Source organism: Eleginops maclovinus, chromosome 20, assembly GCF_036324505.1.
Source record: "Eleginops maclovinus isolate JMC-PN-2008 ecotype Puerto Natales chromosome 20, JC_Emac_rtc_rv5, whole genome shotgun sequence".
In the NCBI taxonomy this organism is placed as follows: domain Eukaryota; kingdom Metazoa; phylum Chordata; class Actinopteri; order Perciformes; family Eleginopidae; genus Eleginops; species Eleginops maclovinus.
The window spans coordinates 25,060,192-25,080,681 of record NC_086368.1 but is presented as its reverse complement, the minus strand read 5'-3'; the positions used below and the strand labels follow the sequence as shown (position 1 = coordinate 25,080,681).

Below are 20,490 nucleotides of genomic sequence, written 5' to 3'. Positions count from 1 at the left end.
GCCGTCCTGAGCGTCAGGCAGCGTGCCCGATGTTGACAAAGCCTGGTATCGCCTGCTGTCAGCCCATTCTGTGTGCACCCGGCGGAAAAAATCAATTAAGCCACGCTCACAACAGAGCACTTTAATATTTGACTTCTAATCAGTGGGCAGAATGCAGGCCGGGGCATGAAAGCAAGCTGGCAGTTCCCGTCTCGCTGAGGTGGAAAATGAGGGTCAGGAAAATGCTCCCAGAGCTCTGCAACGTGCAGCATGTTCAACAGTAAAGATGTGAGGAATCAGTCTGAGGGAGAAATGGCCCCCAACAACAGGCCAATCTCACAAGTGTTAGGGGGAAATATCCCTTCGTCACTCACAAGAAATCAAAAGCATCTTATGCAACAAACTGCAAGGAAGGGAGAAGAAACAGGCCGGTCGTAAACAACCAGAGCTCTGTGGAGGGGACAGTGGTTTAAAAGAAGAAAATCGAATTGATGAGGTCCTCTCTCTGCAGATGAACTGCTCCTTTGAAGAGTTTGGGATTTTATTCTGCACTGCCGAAGGCCCACTCAGCCAGCAAGAAGAGGAGAAGAAAGGGAGAGGTAAATGCTGTCCTCACGCTGGGGTTTTGAAGTGGAGCTGGGTCCTCAAACAGAATATTTCACCAAAGACATATCATTCACCTGCCTGCTCTCGAAAGTTCCAAAGAGACAAGACGAAAATCAGAGTTGTGCTAGGTGAGGAGAAAGCTACACAGCCAGACATGTTTTGTCCTTTCCCACAAACAAAACACTCCAAGATCAGGGCTATATTAGGAGTCGTTTGTAGCGCCGTTGTTTGTTAATCAAAGAGAAGAGTTAATTACAGGCGTGCATACTGATGTTTTCTCAAGTGATAATGAGTCAGCTGTGCACAGCTGTGTACATAATATGCCCACATGTGTGGAGGGCTGCTTCATCTGCTACCATCCAACTGTTCACAGCCTCCGATCGCAGCCAGCAACACGAGCATGTTACTGGGAGAAAGCCAGCAGGACAGTGGTAAGTGGATGTGTCCGCATCGTGCAGATTTAATGCCTTTTTTTTAAAAACAGTTCCAATTATTCTAATAACTCATTGCTCGCTAAAAAATACTTATCCAAACATACAAATCATGTTTACCTGTTCACTGGGGACATGAGGATAGCCCAAATTCACTTTGGCGTTGTTATTGATTTAAAAATGCTAAGCGTTTATAGCTTTCTTCTTAATTCTCACCAAACCCGACCATTCACTCAGTTTTCACTCCTCTTCATAATTACCATTTGGCCCAACGACCACTGAGGGGGGCGTCTGCTGCGTCCACACAACACAACACCCACTGCTTTCTGTTGATCATCATTCTATCTAGCGGGGCCAACAACAACCATTATTTTCTTCATGCAGAATGATATGCTAATCACCAGCAGGTGGATCAAATGAAGTGATGTGAGTTGGAGACAGTCTGAGGCAGTGTGATGTGATGCGATTTGCCTCTGGAGGTGACATATCTTCCCCCGCAGTAAATAAAGCATCGTTGTAAACGTTAGCACGCTGCGTTTGTTTCCTTTTGAGGTCGGTAGAGTCCATGGTAACAGTGAATAATTATCAGAATTTAGACTGTGATAAATAATAGGTAGGTATGCAAAATGCTCTGCGTAGTCGGGCTCTGTGCTCACATGAGAAAAACAAATACAGAAACCTACAGCAATACACACATGCAAGTCAACTCTCCTTATGTATGTGAGAGAGAAATCAGAGGGCAGAATGAGGACACAGCCTTACCTTCCTCTCCTTTCTAAACAAGCTGCCTCTGATGTTCTCCTCTCCCACAGAAATCAGCCTCCGACTGCCAAGTTCTGTAAGCAAACACAGAGTGGATGAATACTTAGAATATGTGCATCTTCCACTCAGGAGCTCAAACTGTTTCATATCTAAATCTATGAATATTGTACGCATTCTGCTTCTTCCCTGCCTGATGCTGGCCTATATTGTCTCAGTCCTCCCTAACAAACCCCATAAGCATTTCCTGAGTCCCGATGCCACTCCCTCCCACATACCCCTGAGGATGATGACACATCTGTTTTAGGACACACCGACAGACTGTAGGAAGTGGAGATAAACAGCCGCAGACTTCATGTCAGTCCACGTGGTAGTTGGCACACAAGGTAAAAATCCATATTTGACTGATGTCGGAGCGCCTGAGGGAGCAGGCGGTGGTTCAGGAGGTGGTTTAATTATACATGTGCCAGAAATAGTGTAAGAATTGCTAAATTTTCAACATAATTACTTCTCACCCTGCAGAACATTTTTAGCCATGGTAATAATAATTAGCTTGTGTTTGTAAAGCTGTGTAAGCACTGCTCATTTCAGTCAGGGCAGACAAGTAAATCCTTATTCTGCTTCATGAGGCACAGAAAACTAGCTGCTTTCTCCCAGCTCTCTCCACCAGCAGCTTCTAGTTTGGATCTTTTAAGCCACAGTGCCTTGTTCTGTGTCTGCCTGTGAAGACATGTTGACAGCAGCGGTCTGATCTGATCCATGTTCTGCTCGGACAGATGTCAGTGTAAACATCTGAGCCTAGTCGAACCATCTTTGACATCTCAATAACCACTCTGAGAAATCGTGGCCTTAAATCTCCCTCTACTGATGGATATGTCGAATGTAGTCTTTGGTGAGACTCTTTTCACCAAACAACATGGCTATGCCCCCGTTTGGTATGTGCAGCAAGGCTAAGAATACACTGGAGGACCTTATAAGCTGAAACGCATCTCACCGTCGAGGCACGTCCCCAACCCCAGCTGCTCTCTTCCCGGTCAGCTCTGCCAGCCACTCGTGGGCATCAAAGAGCGGTGGGGCCGGACACCTGCGCCCGTCTGTTCATCTAGAGAAATATAAAAGACCTGTCAAGGCCTCCTTCTCACTATGAAGCATATTCATAGATATCTTAACACATTCGAAGCCTTGCTCACAGCATGCAGGAGGAGTTTCAGCTGTGCGACGACAGCACAAACCAGGAGAGACATCATTTGTTTTTGACAGGATTCTATTTGGCCAAAGATGACATCCAAATAAAACTCGCAGCATTCAGCAGACACCGCAGGCTGCAAATGGCAAAAGTGATTTACTTTCCTTTTCTCTCGCTAAAACAAAAGGAGTGACAGATTTTATATTAAAAAAAAAGCAGAGCGAGGGGGAGGAAGAAGGGAGGTGGATTGGAACAGGCTGCGGGTGACAAGGCAGTGTGACAAGCGTGGAGCCACTGAGGGAAAATGCGACACCTGGCCTTGTCCTTGATGTGAATAAGAGGATGATACATCAAAAAGTGACAGTGCAGAAAGACGGCTATTACCCAGGCGGGGAGGAAGATGACGAGGAAGACGATGAGAAAGTGACTATTTTTAGCAGAGGAGTGAAAATATGCCAAAAGTTCATTTATTATTCCTTTCCATAGAGCTCTCCTTTGTTAATGAATCATGTTTTATTAGTCCCTGTCCTTGGCAGAGTTGTAAAGGCATTTTGAAAGCACTCCAGCAACAGGATCTTGTTCCCACGTCAAAAAAAAAAGAGCAATCAGGCCAGTCCATCGTCCTCTGACAGAGATAAGATGGAATGAGCTGTCCGTCTGTCGATCATGATGAGGTTTGACCGGGAGGGTAAATGAGTGCTGTGTGAGGCCGTGTTTTCTTTGATTGGCTGAATTCTCCCCGTCTGGCAGGAGGCTGATTGATTTCAGGGGGCTGAAACCCCGGCTCTGCCCCTATTGATCCCTCATCCCCAGCTCCCTCTCTGCCCCAATTAAGAGTTCACTAAGCCGGCACTATGGACCACTTCTCATGAATACCACTTTCCTGCCAACGTCTCAATGTTGCATTCATAACGCTGACCGTCTCCCATGCTTTCCCTCTTCATTACTCACTTTTGTCTACTACTGCTCAGTTCCAGGCGAATTTAACGCTCAGTCACATCTGAACAATATTGCTGGAATTGGTAATCAGGTCGTTTTTTTGGGGATGGGACATCAAAGTTAGTGAAGGAATCCCACAGTTCATTAAACATCAGCTCGAGGTAGACAATTCAGATCCCTGTACATCGCTGAGAATCAATTGCTTCACCAGAGGCCAGATTTTAAGGATTAGAATGAATTGGGCTACTTTGGATGTAGAAAATGTGTCTGGGAGTCGGCAAGGAAGATGAAAAGATTCATTAGATTAGAGTTTGATCAAACACAGCAGAGTGTGTGAGAGTGGACGACGTGAGAGAAACCGAAATCCAGGCGGAGGAGCCAAAAAGCTGTCCGACTCAGAATCTATTTAATTGGCAGGTAACTAATACAGATACAATGAACCTGCCAGTCTTTCTGTTTCTCTCCACAGCTATTGCCACATCAATCTCTTGATCTGCCCACCTTCAGGGTGAAGTCAGAAAAAAAAAAGAAGTTCAGAAACAGGTCACTAGTGCCCAGACGCATCCGGCCTTAAAACTCGTAATCCCACTGCTTTGGTGGAGTGAAAAAATCCAATTTCAGAAATTTGTAATACCATAAACCTTATTAGGCACAACAATAGCTGCTACACCCTGAGGGAGAGGCATGAGGGAGGGGTAGTTTTGACCAGGCCAAAACACAGGGACGGAGGGAGGGTGACGACGGCAGAAATAAAGATTAAGGGAGAGCCGGAGTGAAGCAAATCGGTGAAATGAAGAAGAAGTGTTCTGGCACGGATGCACTTCTGGTAAGTTACCATGACGAGGTACAACGTGTTGAAACGGAGACACGCTGAGATTCACGGGGTACCATTTTCAACTTGCCACTCACAACGCACTGCTGATAATTCCTCTCCGCTGTTTCAGTCTTACATTTTTCATTGTTCTTCTTTTGGTTTCTCCTCTTTCCTTAATAAGCCTGAACAGAGCTTGGCTGATGTTTTGTATATTTGAAAAGAATTCTAGCACAGAAAATAAATTGCTTATATCTTGGTTTGCACCACCACCGCTACATCCTGCATTCATTTAATCGCAACATCAATGGGCCACTTACACTGCTGTTATCCGAGTGCTCTCATTGATTGTTTGCCTGAATCCAGAAGAGTAGGGTGTGTCTGTTTGTTTTGCCTTACTAATGGACACCATCTCAGCACACACCTCAGTGAGATCCAAAGGAGTGGAGACAGAGTCATAGAGAAAGAAACACAGACAGGAGGGAAGGAACTCTTGGAGATACAGATGACAGTAATTATGGCGATAATTACACCCGTGGTGAGAAGACTTTCCTAATCAGACAAAAAAAAAAAATGTGGGCTTTGAACTGAAGTCAGATTTTGGCTGTGCTCCAAAATCTCCCAATCACTGCTCTTAGCAACGGCAGTTAATTCTGTCATAAATTATTCACAGCTGTAACAAAACTGTTGCAAAAGGACACCGACAACCCCGGGATCTAAAAGATGATCAGAGGAGGAGATAGGAGCACGGATTTCATTCCAAAAATGGGGTATATATAAGGGCTTTAGTGACATCTCTGCCGCTTGGTATTGCAAGTGAGAAGAGGCCTTTATCCGCCGAATCTCCTGAGACGGATGGGGCAGTGAAGCCTGTACTCTGCGGCCAGCAGGGTATAATTACATTCCCCCATGGGACACCTCCGCTGCTGTAGCTCAGACGTATAGAGGGAAGAGACTGAAATCTGATTGCACTCGCACACCGCAGTCCAATAGCTGTACACACGTAGGGATCACACACAGAATCACATGCACTTCTAAACACCTGGCAACGTGCTTCTGCTTATTTGCTCCTATCAGCTGTAACCGGCTCTGCGCTCTCCACACACTGTTGAGAGGAGTGTTTGATAGGCGTAGTCAAAGAGCCCCTGTGCCTCGCTATCATTAGAGCTGAGAGCGAGCAGCAGCAGCGAGATTTACACACTGATCTCTGATGCCGTCTCATCGCAGGACCTGTTAAAAGCAGCTCGTAGGGACTCCGAGAGAGCCAGTTCCACCCACTGTCAGGATACTACTAATGTGTTGGAGTTATGTTTCCAAGTTTTAAGCTAACAATTGTGAAAACATGTCACGTGGATTAGTGTGTGACTATCCACTAAATCGATGCGAACACATTTCAATATAGAAATCTATTGAAGCAGCAGAATTACATTAATCATGCACCATAAGCGCCGATAAATGACTGTATTTAATTGAAAGAGGCCTTTTTGTGGGGTTTTTTTCTTCCTTTTTAACCAGTGACATATAATGGATGAAACTCAGCTATCTTTATTTTTTTTCTGGTGGAGTAAAGGCTTGTAAGGGTATGTGGCAGAATGATATGAATGCTTTATCCACAGCAGGAAAAAGGAGCAATACGATAAAGCCAAGATGTATTGAAATATATCTTTCTGTCAGCTTTTATGGCATCTTCTCTTTTTCTACCAAACAAAGAAATATTGTACTATTTCAGTCTTTCTACATTCCTTGTTTTTTTAAATGGTTAAATAAAAAAATGTGCATCAATAGAGACGGGGCGCAGGTGGAGGAAGCAGCTCTGAAAGGGCTCAATGATACTAATGTGAGATGTTAGCTTCAGGGCCCTCTGGACCAGCCTCGCTGTGTCTAAGCACAAAAGGTCAAGGCGGCGGTGAGGAGAGCAGACACCGGCGCTGCCCCCAGCCCGCAGAGAGCACGGAGCCGTGTCACTTTGGCTGCTGCTGTCACCGATATATCTGCCACCTGTCACCGCGTTGACAATAGCTCTGTCGATTGCACTTCCTCCTGAGCGTGGCGATGGGGGAACATGTCCTCTCCTTTCATCAACAGCTTGAGTCAACAGCTTCAGCGTGCAGCATTTGCATACAATACATATTCATGGCGGAGTCTCCCTCCGTCTGCATCGCCAGCCCTCCTGCACATTTTCCAACCATTTTTTTTTTTTTACAAACGGAATGTCACGCGCCTCAATTTTCCCCGGGAGTCCCACATGGCCTCTAATGTATTCCCCACACGGACGCTGCAAACAACACCAACAGGTCTCAAGGTCATCACTCCCAATGATTGTGTGTGTGTGTGTGTGTGTGTGTGTGTGTGTGTCAGAAAGAGTCTGTGAACAAGACTGATAAATAGATGTGTGAGAAATTAAATGGTTAAAAACTGTATTAAGTGTGCGTTTGTGTGTGTGTGTGTGTGTGTGTGTGTGTGTGTGTGTGTGTGTGTGTGTGTGTGTGTGTGTGTGTGTGTGTGTGTGTGTGTGTGTGTGTGTGTGTGTGTGTGTGTGTGTGTGTGTGTAGCATGGGGCTGCAGCCTTACACATGCCTGGGGACTGGCTGACAGGTAGACTAAGCAGGAGCATCTTCCGACAGTCCACTGGCATCTCAGTGCGAAAAGAGGCCAGTTGATGTGGGGGTTAGAGCTTCATGGCAGAGTGCACCGTGATAAATAATGAATGCTTAAAAGAACATATCTCTGAATCTCTGCTTTACTTTCCACCCATCCCTCCATCTTTGCATTCTTTCATCCATCCAGCCATATCGCTACAAACAGCACGGGGCGTTCAGCTGTCTCCATCATAAATATTTCAGCCTGTAGGTCAGTTTTCGCCCCCCCTTCATCCGCTCTGCTGCTCTTAACAGCCGCTTGGTGATGACACAGCCTTTTGACCCATAAAGAGATTGACAAAACACTGATAGTGAGTACATTGGCCTCATAGACTAAAGCAGTGCCCGTTACAGTATAGCAACAGCAACTGTTGAAATGGCGACTCCTGAACGCTGTGCGCCGGATTCCTCTTGCTTCGCTACATAAAAGGTGCTCTTAAGGTAAACAATCCAAAACTAGGATGGTCATGCCTTTCAAAAAAGTAATATTTCCACTGTTCCTGTTGTTGCTCTTATTTTAAACCCAACACACATGTCCAGCAACAGTAAGGATTATATTCAGCTGAGTAAATACAAAGCAATGCTGAGACAATGCATGTTCCATATTTCAATACACCACAGGCTGTGAAACAGGAAGACAAAGAGAACCAATCACCAATGCGATTCAACACCAAGACGGACCAAAGAGCTGTGAAATCTGCACTGACTTTCTGAAAGTGGATTTTGAACACAATGTAATGTAATGCCCCACTAAAGGATGCTACTGTAGACAAACACCTCTACAAGTCAGGGAAAAAAACTAATGGCGACACAGCACATGTCGACAGCGTCCAGCCTGAAACGACCAACTTGTTCCAGCAGATATAGAGCAGCTTCTGTCCACCCTGCTCTGATACTCTCTTATAGAGTCCACTCAGCGTCTTTCTTTAACCCTTATGAGGCGTGCCGTTGGTGACTCCATGCATAAATCTCAGAGGCGAAGAGCACGGATAAGAGCATTCAAGTGTAAACTAGGGCAAAGCTTCAGCACTGTACCCTCTAGATATGCTACTCGGAAGCAAGTCCTGCGGAGGAAAAAGCGCTCACACACACACTGAGGGCAACACATGCTGCTCCCTGTCATCTATCGCTAACACACACCCACACACAAGTACAAACACACACGTTTACACACCTGCTCTGGTCAGTCCAGTAGCATCCAGTCCAGTCCGGTCCGCTCAGATGCGGAGTGTGTGCTGGCAGAGTGAGGAGCTTGTCTCACCCCCCATGCAGCCCAGCGCAGACAGCTCACTGTTATAGATGCGCTGACAAGTGAAAAGAGGGAGGCGTGGTTTCACAGGAGATAAATAAAAGAGGGAGGGAAAGAGGGAGGAGAATGCGTCCCTCAATCTACAATTCAATTTTTGCCCTCTCTCCCTTTTCCAGCATGTGTCCTCCTCTCCTATTTGAGTTAATTCCCGCTGTGTATCGCTCCTTCTCCTTTTCCATCCTCCTCCCTGTGTGTTCTTCCTCACTGACTCACTAACTGTGTTGTTTCCTGGTCCTTGCCTTGTCACATTTACCTCTACCTCTCTGTCTCTCTAGGCTCTCATTCATGGGGCAGTAGTGTGTGTGTAAGAGAGAGAGACAGTGAAACAGGGTAGCTCCGGCCATCTGTTGGAGCCTGTGAGCTTCACCTATTCACAGCCTCATAAAGGCAGAGGCACACAGAGTGAGATAGAGAAAGGAATGGGAGGGAACGAGGGATCAATCTTAATGCTGCAAGGGTGGGGAGGGAAGGCACAACCTGACACACACACACACACACACACACACACACACACACACACACACACACACACACACACACACACACACACACACACACACACACACACACACACACACACACACACACACACACACACACACACACACACACACACACACACACACACACACACACACACACACCTCTGAGGAAACTCACTGGGTCCAGGCGGCACAGGGGGATTTGGCTCACGCTGCATGGGCATGAGGATTGAGAGGAAACCCTCACCCAAATCAATTTATACACAAAAGACATATATATGGGCGAGTCTACACACAAGCACACTTTCACACAAATCCACAAAAGCAATTTCCTCTTTGACAAAACAAACAGGATCTATCAAGACGGATAATCCTACAAACTCAAAGAGACAAGGGGTAGGGGGACAGGCGGTAATTGTAGAGGCACACCAAAGAGAGAGTAGAGGCATTTTCCTGCCCAGTTTGAGCCAGGTGTTTCTCTCTCGTGTCACTTCCTCTCCCCGGACCAGGAGGGAGAGGGTTTGGCGGAAGGTGGCAGAGGGCGGAGGCATCCATCACTGTCCGCACCAGCCGTCCCATGATGGATGCGCCTGTTTATCTCTCTCTGCAGGTTATTTAGATGCAGTCACAGCCAGAGAGATTAGTGATGGAGAACCTCTGCACCTCCTCGCCTCTCCACCCACCCCATCCAATCAATAACACTCTTATCTATTATCTGCATTTCGAGGTATTCCTCCATGGAAATTTGACACAGAGAGAAAGAGATTAATTGTCCCACCCCTCTCAGTGTTTTCAATTACGACGTCTGCAATGGATCATCTCCCTGTCAGCTTGGCACACTACGGTATTTGTGTCACTGCAAGGAAATGGTGCTTAAAGAGGAAAATCAACAGCATTTCTCTGGCCATGACAGTCTCAATGCAGATGCGAAACAAAGTATTCAGCGCGATGGGATTTGCATGGCTTGTGAGGATATAGAAACATTTCCTGTTTTATCGCGAAGGTGCATTCAGCGCTAATCCTTGGGCAAAAAGGAAAGTACTGTCATTCAAGCCAATCGGAAGCACGAGCCCTTTGTAAGAATGGATAAGCCTGTTCTAATGCTATTCATAATCATCTTAAAATACTACAAAATTATTTATTTCTCCGCTGTATGCATATCAGATGATGTCTGAGACTTGGGGACGGCTTACATAAAGGAGCCATCGAGCTGTTCTGACATGCTGGATTACAGACAATGCTCCAGAGACGGCCATGTTTTCTGAGCGGTGCCGACATGCCAACACAGCAGCCCAGTGACACCACTTCAGGACATGGTTTATTCATGCTCACACTCTGCCTCTCTCGCTCGCTCTCACGCACATTTAAGCTGTGTCATGCCTTAACTGTAATTGGGTTCAGATCAAAAGACGTACCCTCCATCGAACCGGTATATATTAACTGGCTTTTTTACTTTTACTCACTTACACACATGTAAATATGTAAAAGTCTACAGAAAGTGTATGAACAGGTGTACGTAAGTGTGTGTGAATGTAAATGTGTGAAATCATCCCTTTGTTTTATTCGACCTTTGAGGAAATATGAACTGTATGAGCCATTGTTCTGTTATTAGCTTTAATATAACTTTAATACTGTAAAGATTTCTGCTTCAATTTTAGTTTTTACTCTGTTCTTTAATGACTTTGGTTGGTTTTTACTGCATGTAAAAATATGAGTTTTTAGTTTGTACATAGAGCATCTGTTGAATGATACAAGTAAAAGTATAAAATATATAATACTAAACTAAGGTAAAGTCTTTTCATGTGAACTACAGCGTTATATCTTCCAACACTGCTGGCCTCCAGGAAAAAAGACTGACAGAAATTGAAAGACAAGGAACAAGATGCTCAAAAAGAACACACACTTCTGTTGTTTGATTCAAAAAGAACACACACTTCGGTTTTCTGATTCAAAAAGAACACACACTTCGGTTTTCTGATTCAAAAAGAACACATACTTCTGTTTTCTGATTCATTGGACACCAATTGGCCTTGTGCGGGATAGTGGCGAGGCAGGTGCATAAACAACTGTGAGTGATTTCAATTCTGATAGCGCAGAAATACAGCGAGGCACTATCCCGCTGAGATCTTGTCCTTGGCTGGGATTTCACAAATGCATTTTTTTTTTCTGTCCTGCACAGTCTGTGCCAGGCTGATAAAAATATCCCCAGTCAGCTGGTTGTATGGAGAGAGGAGGACGCTGGTACAAATGAGGAAGACCTCCGCGCTCACTTGTCAGCTCACTCCAACTATTATTCCCTTGTTTTGGACCAGTCGGTTCAAGGATGACGATCCCTCAACCACCACACACACACACACACACACACACACACACACACACACACACACACACACACACACACACACACACACACACACACACACACACACACACACACACACACACACACACACACACACACACACACACACACACACACACACACACACACACACACACACACCATCTAGTCAGTTATTCCCTTGGTGTATCCGGGTGTGAGTGTGCAAGTGTGTCCTGTAGGGAGACAGCTCACCATCTCCATGGCTACATTATGAGAAGAGACAGACACAGAGAGAACAACAGACAGGAAAACTGAGAAGAAGAGCCCCGGAGCTGACAATGTGGGCACTCAAGGACACAGGATTGACAGAAGTGAGGCTGAGAGAAGTCCTGGCACCATGAAACAATTCTCCTGAAAATAGCTCAGGTGGAATAGTAAAAAGGTCGTCTAACCTCGGAGAAGTGGCTTCAAAAGCAGACAGCCACATTATAACGACCTCGTCCTACTGCTCATCTGGTACAGACATACTACAAGCATGTCTCTGGTGTGCTAGAATACAGTGACCAGCACACACACATGGAAATCAGAAGATCAAACATATGTTCCAGGGACAGCTTTTTGGGCAAATTACAGATGCCAATATTGGAATGAGTCTCATTCTGCAGCTGTGCTCATTCCTGGATTGCGTTTCTTCCTCTTGTGTTCCCATGGTGCAGAAGGTCGACCAAAATGCCAGGCATGCATTACCTAAATGCCCTGACTTAATTACATCCTGGCAAAGATGCAAACAACATATCGTCCTGTCATGTCTAATGCATTCTGCCCTTATTTATTTCCTCCTTTCTTTCACCGTCACATCATACGCTCCCATTGGAAACATAAATAGTTAATAAGTCAGTTACGAGCATCCATCGTTTTCCAGCAGTCGGTTCCATATCCTGAGGTGGTGCTATAATTCATTCATGAGTGTCCCACAACTCTGAATGGTACAATTAAAAAGAATAGAGGCGCTGGCAAAGTTTTTCATATCGCAGATTCCAAGTTTAATTGCTAAGCTTTTGGTCATGGACGTTTTTCAGACTGGAGGAAAGTCTAAATAATTCTCTGACTAAAAGCTCTGCAATGAATTATGAAATCTCCTAAAGAGCAACTGGGATAAAGCCATTATCCCAGTTAATTGTAATACAGGGAGCACATTTCCCTTCAGCACTTTACTGAGACATTTTGCAGTGTGTGGACATTTTCCAAGTTGTTATACAGCAACTCTGAAAGTGACAAGGACGAATGAAAGACGCAGACAGGCACAAAGCAACTGAATAATCAGAAAGGGCTACATGGCGTTTCAGCTGCATGTACTGTGTAGATAAACATGCATCTTAAACTGTGCTCGAGTATGTTGGGTTAAATTAAACTATACTTCAAAACGCCACCATGCATTTGGTTGTCCCAGACTACAATGCACAGGAGAAATCAAAGATGAATTAGTAAAAGGGAAAAATGATGATACAAGTGGTGCAGGAGCCCTAATCCCGGAAATAAATCCAGAGTCCAGACTCCATCGCCTGGAAGTCAACAGTTTTTTAAATTTGTTTCCCAAAATAAGCTAACATCTGAAGCTTTTATGTTTTATGGAGAAGTGGCTAAAGGAGACTACTAGACGTCATCACAGCAAACATAAGACCGCCTTTAGCTTAGCGGTGTTGATGTGAAGCCAAACAACCGTCAGGTAGCTTGTTTATAGCATAAAGTTAGCTATTTGATTCTTTAAATACTCTAAGAGTGGAGTTAATATGTGAAGATCATCCTGATATCTTTTCACCACAGCCCCTATTTTCGGCAATTTCCCAAAATCCAACGGAAAAAACCCATTTGCTTTTGGTCAAGTAAGGTCTTACAAGTTTCTTCCGTGTGGGCCTACAAAATACACCATCACTGCCCTAGCAAAAGCAAAAGCGTGATAAGCAGCAAAGGCTCAGTCCATTGAGTTGCCCTGTTAGGTAGTTACTGATTTATCATCAAAGTCATGGAACTGAGAATAATAAGAGCAAAGCAATAAGAAATGTGTTTAGCTACACCTGTGTTTGACAATTCAACGTATCATTGGGAACAGAAATAGTTCCTAAAGTTGAAAGTTTTAATTCTAGAATTTTGTTCCCATGCTGGAGCTTTATTGACATCCCACACGGCTTGTTTAATTCCTTGTTAGTACAAAACAGTACACTACATTGATTTCTTGTTTACTCTAGCTGCCAAAACAGTGTGCCGTTAACACTGGTACACGGTGTGTGAACACATAGTAATTAGAATTGGGACACCCTGCCAGTCCCGTGTAAGGAGGCCATGTTGTTTGATTATCAGCCAGCAGGGGGAGGTGTACGTAGGCCTGAGGGGAGTATACTCTATCTTCCACTGAGCATTAGGGGTTTGAAAAAACAACATTATGCATCGCTTTGAGGTGGAAAAGACAACTGTGGAGTGATTAGGAAAATAGGGTGGCATGTGATAAATATCTCATTGTTTTCATTTGAATAGTAATGATTAAAAACAGTCTGCTACTTTCTGGTTTCTGTTCGCTCATTTCCCTGCACGTACTGAGCTGTCTAACCAGAATGTAGCCTTGGAAATACATTTCAGCCTTTGAAACAGTGCTTTGTTGTAATGTTCAAATTGATTTATCCATTGTTCAAATACCTTTCAAATCAAGCCATGAGAAGAAGGGACATCTTGTGATGAGCAACATTTGATCTCAATGATCAAACTGTGTCTGTTCATTAATTCACATCGAGGAATTTGTGCAAAAAAAGAAGAAGTTTGGAACAGGTTGGATTCGGCACAAGGTGCATGCGAACACACAAATAGAGTCGTACACACACACACTTCTTTCCCATCTGTCTCTGCGCAGCAGGCTTTGCAGAGGTTGGGAAAATGTTAGCAGACCGTGGGATCCTTGGATCAAAGAGCGGCCCCCCGTCGAGGCCTGCGGTCCCGGGAAACACAAGCCGCTGTGGGCCAGAGCCAGCATTGCATCTCCAGCTAATTAACTAAACTCCCTTTGACGCCATGTTATTTGCATTACTAATGTACAGCACACTGCGTTATATCGGCCACACATATTAAAATAGAAGCGCTTGTGGGTTTGTCTAACAAGGCACCCTAGTGCGTTTAAAACAAATACACTTGTAATCACTTAAAAACGTTGTGACGGCAGCCACACGTTAAATTATACTGGAAGCAGAGAAAATTTTACAAGACAACTAGATGAACATCTGTGTGAACCTCCTCGGTTATTTTGAGGTGAATCTGGTACTCGGCACGCAGCACACAGCCACAAAGGGCCCTCACTGCAAAGACACACCTTGCCCTTAGTGAAGTTTCAAGTGCCCTCCAGTTCTGCCTTTCACTCTCAGCCCTCTCTGGAGTGAGAGAAGGGCCTGAATTATAAATCAAGGAGCTTTAAAGCGCTATGTAGATTAGCAAGCAGCCGTGTTTGGTGTCCTCAATAATTAATTGCTTGTTGGTACCAGAGTGGACCTTGCTTCTTTTTTTGTACGGCTCTCTGTATCTGCAGACAAACACTCGCTGGCATGCAACCGGGATATGTCTGGCTGTGAGAGGGGCTGCTGAAGAGTCTGCAGCGGGGGGGGGGGGGGGGGGGGCATGCTTATAATGTGTGATGTAATTTTGGTGACAACTAAGTGTCCAGAAAGATGACAAAGTCTCAACAGTGACGATATAAGGAATATGTTTTGGTGGTCAAGTTGTCACTGTTGTTGGCATGCGCATGCGCTACCTGCTGGTCTTTAGATCTGTTTGTTACTGAGAGGGGGAGAGTAGGGAGACTCACTTTCTGTTGACCGCAATGCGATAGTCAACGCAACACAATGGCAACTGTTTATTTTTCTGCTTTGACATATCATGCAAGCAAATGATTTGGACTTTTTACAATAAATGGATAGCATGAAACTAAGAAAATGGCTACTCTGTATCTTATCACCTAAGTATTTTAATTGCTGCTACTCCCTTTTAGCCATGGTGGTATACTTCTTCATCTTTATTATCCTCTATATTTAATGTTAGCTTACTCTTATAATTGTTTGCCTCTTTTACCTGCTGTGCCACTATTGCTGTAACACTGTTAATTTCCCCGCTGCGGGACTAATAAAAGATTTAAGATTATGATTCTGATGAATTGTGTCAGACAGTTCCTTGATTTTGTTGCTACAACAGACCATTTTTAGTGTACAAGTTAACATTTAAGATTTGATTTATGTAATTGAGAAGAAGTAGAAGGAATACTTTATTATTAATCTCTGAGAGCGTAATTCTACTTCACCATGTTGTTGTTGTTGTTGTTCACATTGCACTCTTAGGCCTGATATACACCCATGCACAAACAGGACCTGTACAGATGCATTAATGAAGAGTTGTCAGAACGAGGGGGCTGCCATGGTTAGGCGCCCCGAGCAGCCAGAGTGTTGTGGGCAGAATAATCAGTATAAAGTCTTCACTGTGAGAGGCAAATGGTAAAAAACCAGAATATGGAGCATTTGCCAAAAGTAACGGCAGCCAGCTACAGCAGAATGACACCTGTACAGCGGACTATCACCACACAGCAGACCATGGAGGCTTTCCATCGTTTCTTCAAAAATGAAAAACACAGACCTCCTCTCCTTATCTCAGCCCTCGGGCCGTCTCTCTCAGCTGCTCTGAAACAGCCCTGTAAGCAGACTGAAGACAAGTGGGAGGATGAAATAGCATCTCCCTCTCCCCCTGTGAAGAGCAGAATGATGAATTGTGTAAAATCGTGTTTGGCACCTCATATTAAAAAAAGTGAGAGATTAAGCAAGCAGCGCAAGAGGCAGAAAAGGGCTGATGCAGACAGAGAAGAGGAGAGGCCATTAGAGAAATGTCTGTCTGTCTCTCTGTCTGTCTGGATGACACCCCGCCCTTTAATGAGCTGTCTTAAGTCAAACAGGAGAAATACCAACACAATAAATTACCGGGCTCATCGCTTCCTGTTTGCCTCGACTCAGACACGGCTGAGTAATCTTCCTATCTAGCCTAGCACCACCCAGAATGAGATTCTGTCAAATCACATTCTACAATACTTAGGGTCCTTTTGTATAACCACATTCGATGTTTCCAATCAAACGGGTGACATGTCTTTTTCTGCAGTTAATTAGATTTTGGAATGGCTTTTCCAAAAAGAAAGAGAAGAAGAAATAACAAGAATAGTTCTCTTCCCCTATATTCCCATTTGGAAGTGACAAGATTAAACTGTGTATAAGGGTAATTGCGTGGCAGCGTCTGAATTAGAGCGAGAGAGGGAAGGTATTTTGCTGTTAAGGAGCTAATACTCCAATTTCTGTCTGTTTAGCATGCAGGCTCTGAACTGTTCCCTCTGACATGGCAAACCTCATTAAGATAGAGCAAACTAATTCACTTGAGGATGGAAGCTAATTCTTCATATCTTTTTTTTCTTCTTCTCAGAGATATAGAGACAAACCCAAATTGGGTCTACGGGGTACAGACGCTTGAAGGTGGGGCCCTTATCAAAACACATTTGACTGTAGATTCAAAAGAAGGACATAACCTTAAGATAACTTTGAACGTGTGCGGTCAGAAATGGAGAGGAGGCTGAGCTTTTGTGTGGCTATAGCCCATTCTGGACATCACTGTCAAGAGCTTGGACATCTGAGCAGAAGGGGATCATTCCACTCAAGTGTCCATTCATGCTGATAAAGCATGGATAACCTTTTATGAAGCACAGGAGCAGAGAGGAGAGGAGGGATGAAGGACAGAGGGAGAGGAAAAAAAGAAAATGCCGATGCTGGGCCAGCAATGGGCAGAAATCCATTAACCAAGCACTCAGCATGGGATATGGCATTTACAGAGAACAGCCAAATGCCATGGCAATTAATCAGGGTGTTGAATGCCAGCTGTATCAATATCCCATGTACAGGGTCATGAGCACACACAGAAAACAAGGCACACAAACCTCTCAAAATAGAACTACACTTTTCCAAGAAAAACGTTACCGGTATTTGGATAGAGCAGTGTGGATTGTATCTTAACTTAATATAACTTCAATGTCTCAAACTAGGACACACACAGAGAAAGGGAATGAATACATCGCTTACACACTGTCATAGACTAAGGCCTGGGAGATGGCACACATTTGACTCTGCAGGGAGTTGCAAATTGCTTTTGAATAACCAAGGTCTAATTGACAGGAAAAGGATGCTCTGTCACTTCGCTGGTGCGGCTGTCATTAACACATTTTTTCATTTTGTACGTGCTCTGAGGCATTATTGTTTTGTTGGCCCCGATCCCTCCCCGGTGCGCTGAATATGTTTTAAAATGGTTTTGAGAAGAATGTGGTTGTGAGCAGAATGTTGTTATCTACACAACGCTCCCCGAGGGGAAGAAAACACAAGAACAATTGGCTCATTAGAGGCAGTAACACTTCAAACCACAATATGGCTGGAACACACTCGGAGGAGAGGCAAAGTCAGCGTGTGAAGAGCACAGATGGATGGATAGGAGGGACTCGGGGCGGGGGGGGGGAGACAAAGGAGACACCAGCAGAGGAGAATCAAGCTTGTGTGTGAGCAAGAGAAATCTACCGGAGGTGTGGTGACACGAGGCTGAAGAGCGATGTGTTTCACATAATTAGATTACAGTAATCTCATCATAGCCTGTACTACCTGCAACAACACACTGTACGCTTATTCAGCCGTGGATTCACTTTTTATATTTACTCAGGCATAGTTCTTAACTACAAGGACTAGTACAAACTCAAGCGAATTTGCTCAAGTGTTTCTCTGCAGATTCATACTTACCTCAGAGACAAATATTGTAATTTGTACCCTGCTGTCTGATAGCTTTAGTCATTTTTTAGAATACAATGTTCATCTCCTTCATACCTACTGAAACTGTAGAGATTAATATGCAGTATGGAGATGGGACATGCAGAAATGGGGAATGTTAAGTTGTTTAAATAAGATTATACATAAATAAACTTTAGTTATACTGGTATTTTTACTTAGGGGTTTTGTCATTTGGTAACAATACACTTCTACTCTTTTCAAACAAACAAATGTTCGTGATACACAATCAAAACAAAATCATTCATGTAGGGTCATATATGAATACTTTAACGCCTTACTTTAAATACACCCAAGGTAAAAATGTTGGTACTGAACTTGTAAGGAAGTGTCGTTTTACATTGTTGGATTAGTATGGCTAGTTGAGTAAACTCTCTGATTTCCTCCTCTTGCTATCAATAATACTTTCCTACCTTGCACAGCGATGACCTCTGCAGCGGTTTGCTGGAGGCTTTGATCTGCATCAGAGGGAGCTGTTTCAATACAGGACATCTATAAAAAGAATAATTCAGAGAGTGAATGACCTTACTGTGAGATCTATACAGATTCCCAAAAACACCTAACTAACAGCACTGATCTGTGTGTGTCTGTGTGTGTCTGTGACTGACTGACTGACTGACTGACTGACTGACTGACTGACAGACAGACACACAGACAGACAGACAGACAGACAGACACACAGACAGACAGACAGACAGACAGACAGACAGACACACAGACAGACAGACAGACAGACAGACAGACACACAGACAGACAGACAGACAGACAGACACTGTCTGGAGTATTTTATGACAGTCACCAGTCTCTCTCTTTTCTCCTTGGCTAGATGTCTTTGGGCTCACTGGAAGACGCTCAGGCTAAAACAGCACTTGAGGTCTCTAATGTTCTGTTCAGAGATTAGATTTTCCCGCACATATCATCTATAATTCATTCAGTCTATTGAATCGTCAAACATCACTCACAGTCTATTAATATCAAATCCACAGACTAACAGTGTTATGGAAGTGTCTCTGCATGGTGACACGCAGCTGCAAACACTTAATTTCAAGTCATTCTTTTGTAGTATTTTATAATTGCATGGGAGGAGTACTCAGATCTTGTACTTAAGTAAAAGTAGGAGTGTAGTAATACTAAGCTACAAGTAAAAGTCATGCAATCAAAACGTTACTCCAGGAAAAGAACAAAGGTATTAGCATCAAAATAAACTTAAAGTACCAAAAGTAAAATGAGTCATTATGCAGATTGGCACATTTCATTACAATATATGATATGTGTTGCTTTGAATTATTGATGCATTAAAGTGTTATGAACGCTGGTAAAGGTGCAGCTAGTTATTCATTAAGTTGTATGCTGCAGGGTAGCTTGTGTATTTAATCCAAAATCCTTTTTAGGTGTTGATGTGTAGTGGGGTAAAAGAACAAAGTAGCTTAACATTGAAATACTCAATTAAAGTACAAGTCTGTCAAAATTGTAGTGAAGTACAAAACTAAACTTGCTTTTTACATCTTTAGTAACCAGTACATTTAACGTTACACGAACTACTTCTTTGTTTACAGGTGTGTTGTAGGCTAACTGGTCACTAGCTGGCCTATAACCGTTTGCCCTACCTTTATTTGGCACCTAGTGAACATCTTCAAAAAAGCACTCCTCCCACACTTGTCGCTTGGCAAATAATTAATAAAGACGAATTGCATCTTTTCCCCCTCCATATTGTAGCATTGACTTACTGTTGTGTGTCTTTGAACCTCTCTCCTGTCCAGCGTAGCGTTGTTTCGCAGCGACCTCTACTGATTATTTACCATGTCTACACACATGAGTTAATACAACTGAAAAACAAGAAACTGAACAAAAACAGGACATTAATAATTAACGAGCTAAGTCACTGTTTTTTTCCAAAGCAACGTCGACGAGCTAAAAACATGCTAATGGAAAGTTACTGTGCTAACGGTTAAAAGAGCGCATTGATATTTTAATTGTTATCCGGTCACGGGTGTGCTTTGATTAGTGATGTTACTGCCAGTAGAGCCAACACAGGCGGACAGCGTAGGGTTTTTGCGTTTTACATCGGATAGTTTGAGTTGCAATATAAGAAATAGTAGCATATTTGTTTAAGGGGATATACATACTTAATTGTAAAA

The 20,490-nt window shown here is 43.8% G+C and overlaps 1 protein-coding gene across 7 annotated transcripts in view; it reads right to left on the bottom strand.

Moving 5' to 3' along the window:
• The window catches only part of sulf2a (sulfatase 2a), a 43,672-nt gene extending 23,424 nt beyond the window's left edge, over positions 1–20,248 (bottom strand). For 2 of the 7 annotated variants that reach the window (XM_063911948.1, XM_063911950.1), the window contains exons 1-4: positions 19,960–20,037; positions 18,765–18,843; positions 8,525–8,654; positions 1,779–1,852 (exon numbers count right to left, since the gene is read on the bottom strand). The gene's annotated coding sequence lies outside the window, so the exon portion shown is untranslated. Of the gene's footprint in view, positions 1–1,778; positions 1,853–2,769; positions 2,878–8,524; positions 8,655–18,764; positions 18,844–19,959; positions 20,040–20,079 lie in introns of those variants that run through there. The other 5 variants (XM_063911954.1, XM_063911947.1, XM_063911949.1 and 2 more) reach the window with 5 other exon arrangements.
• Between the last annotated feature and the right edge of the window lie 242 nt (positions 20,249–20,490).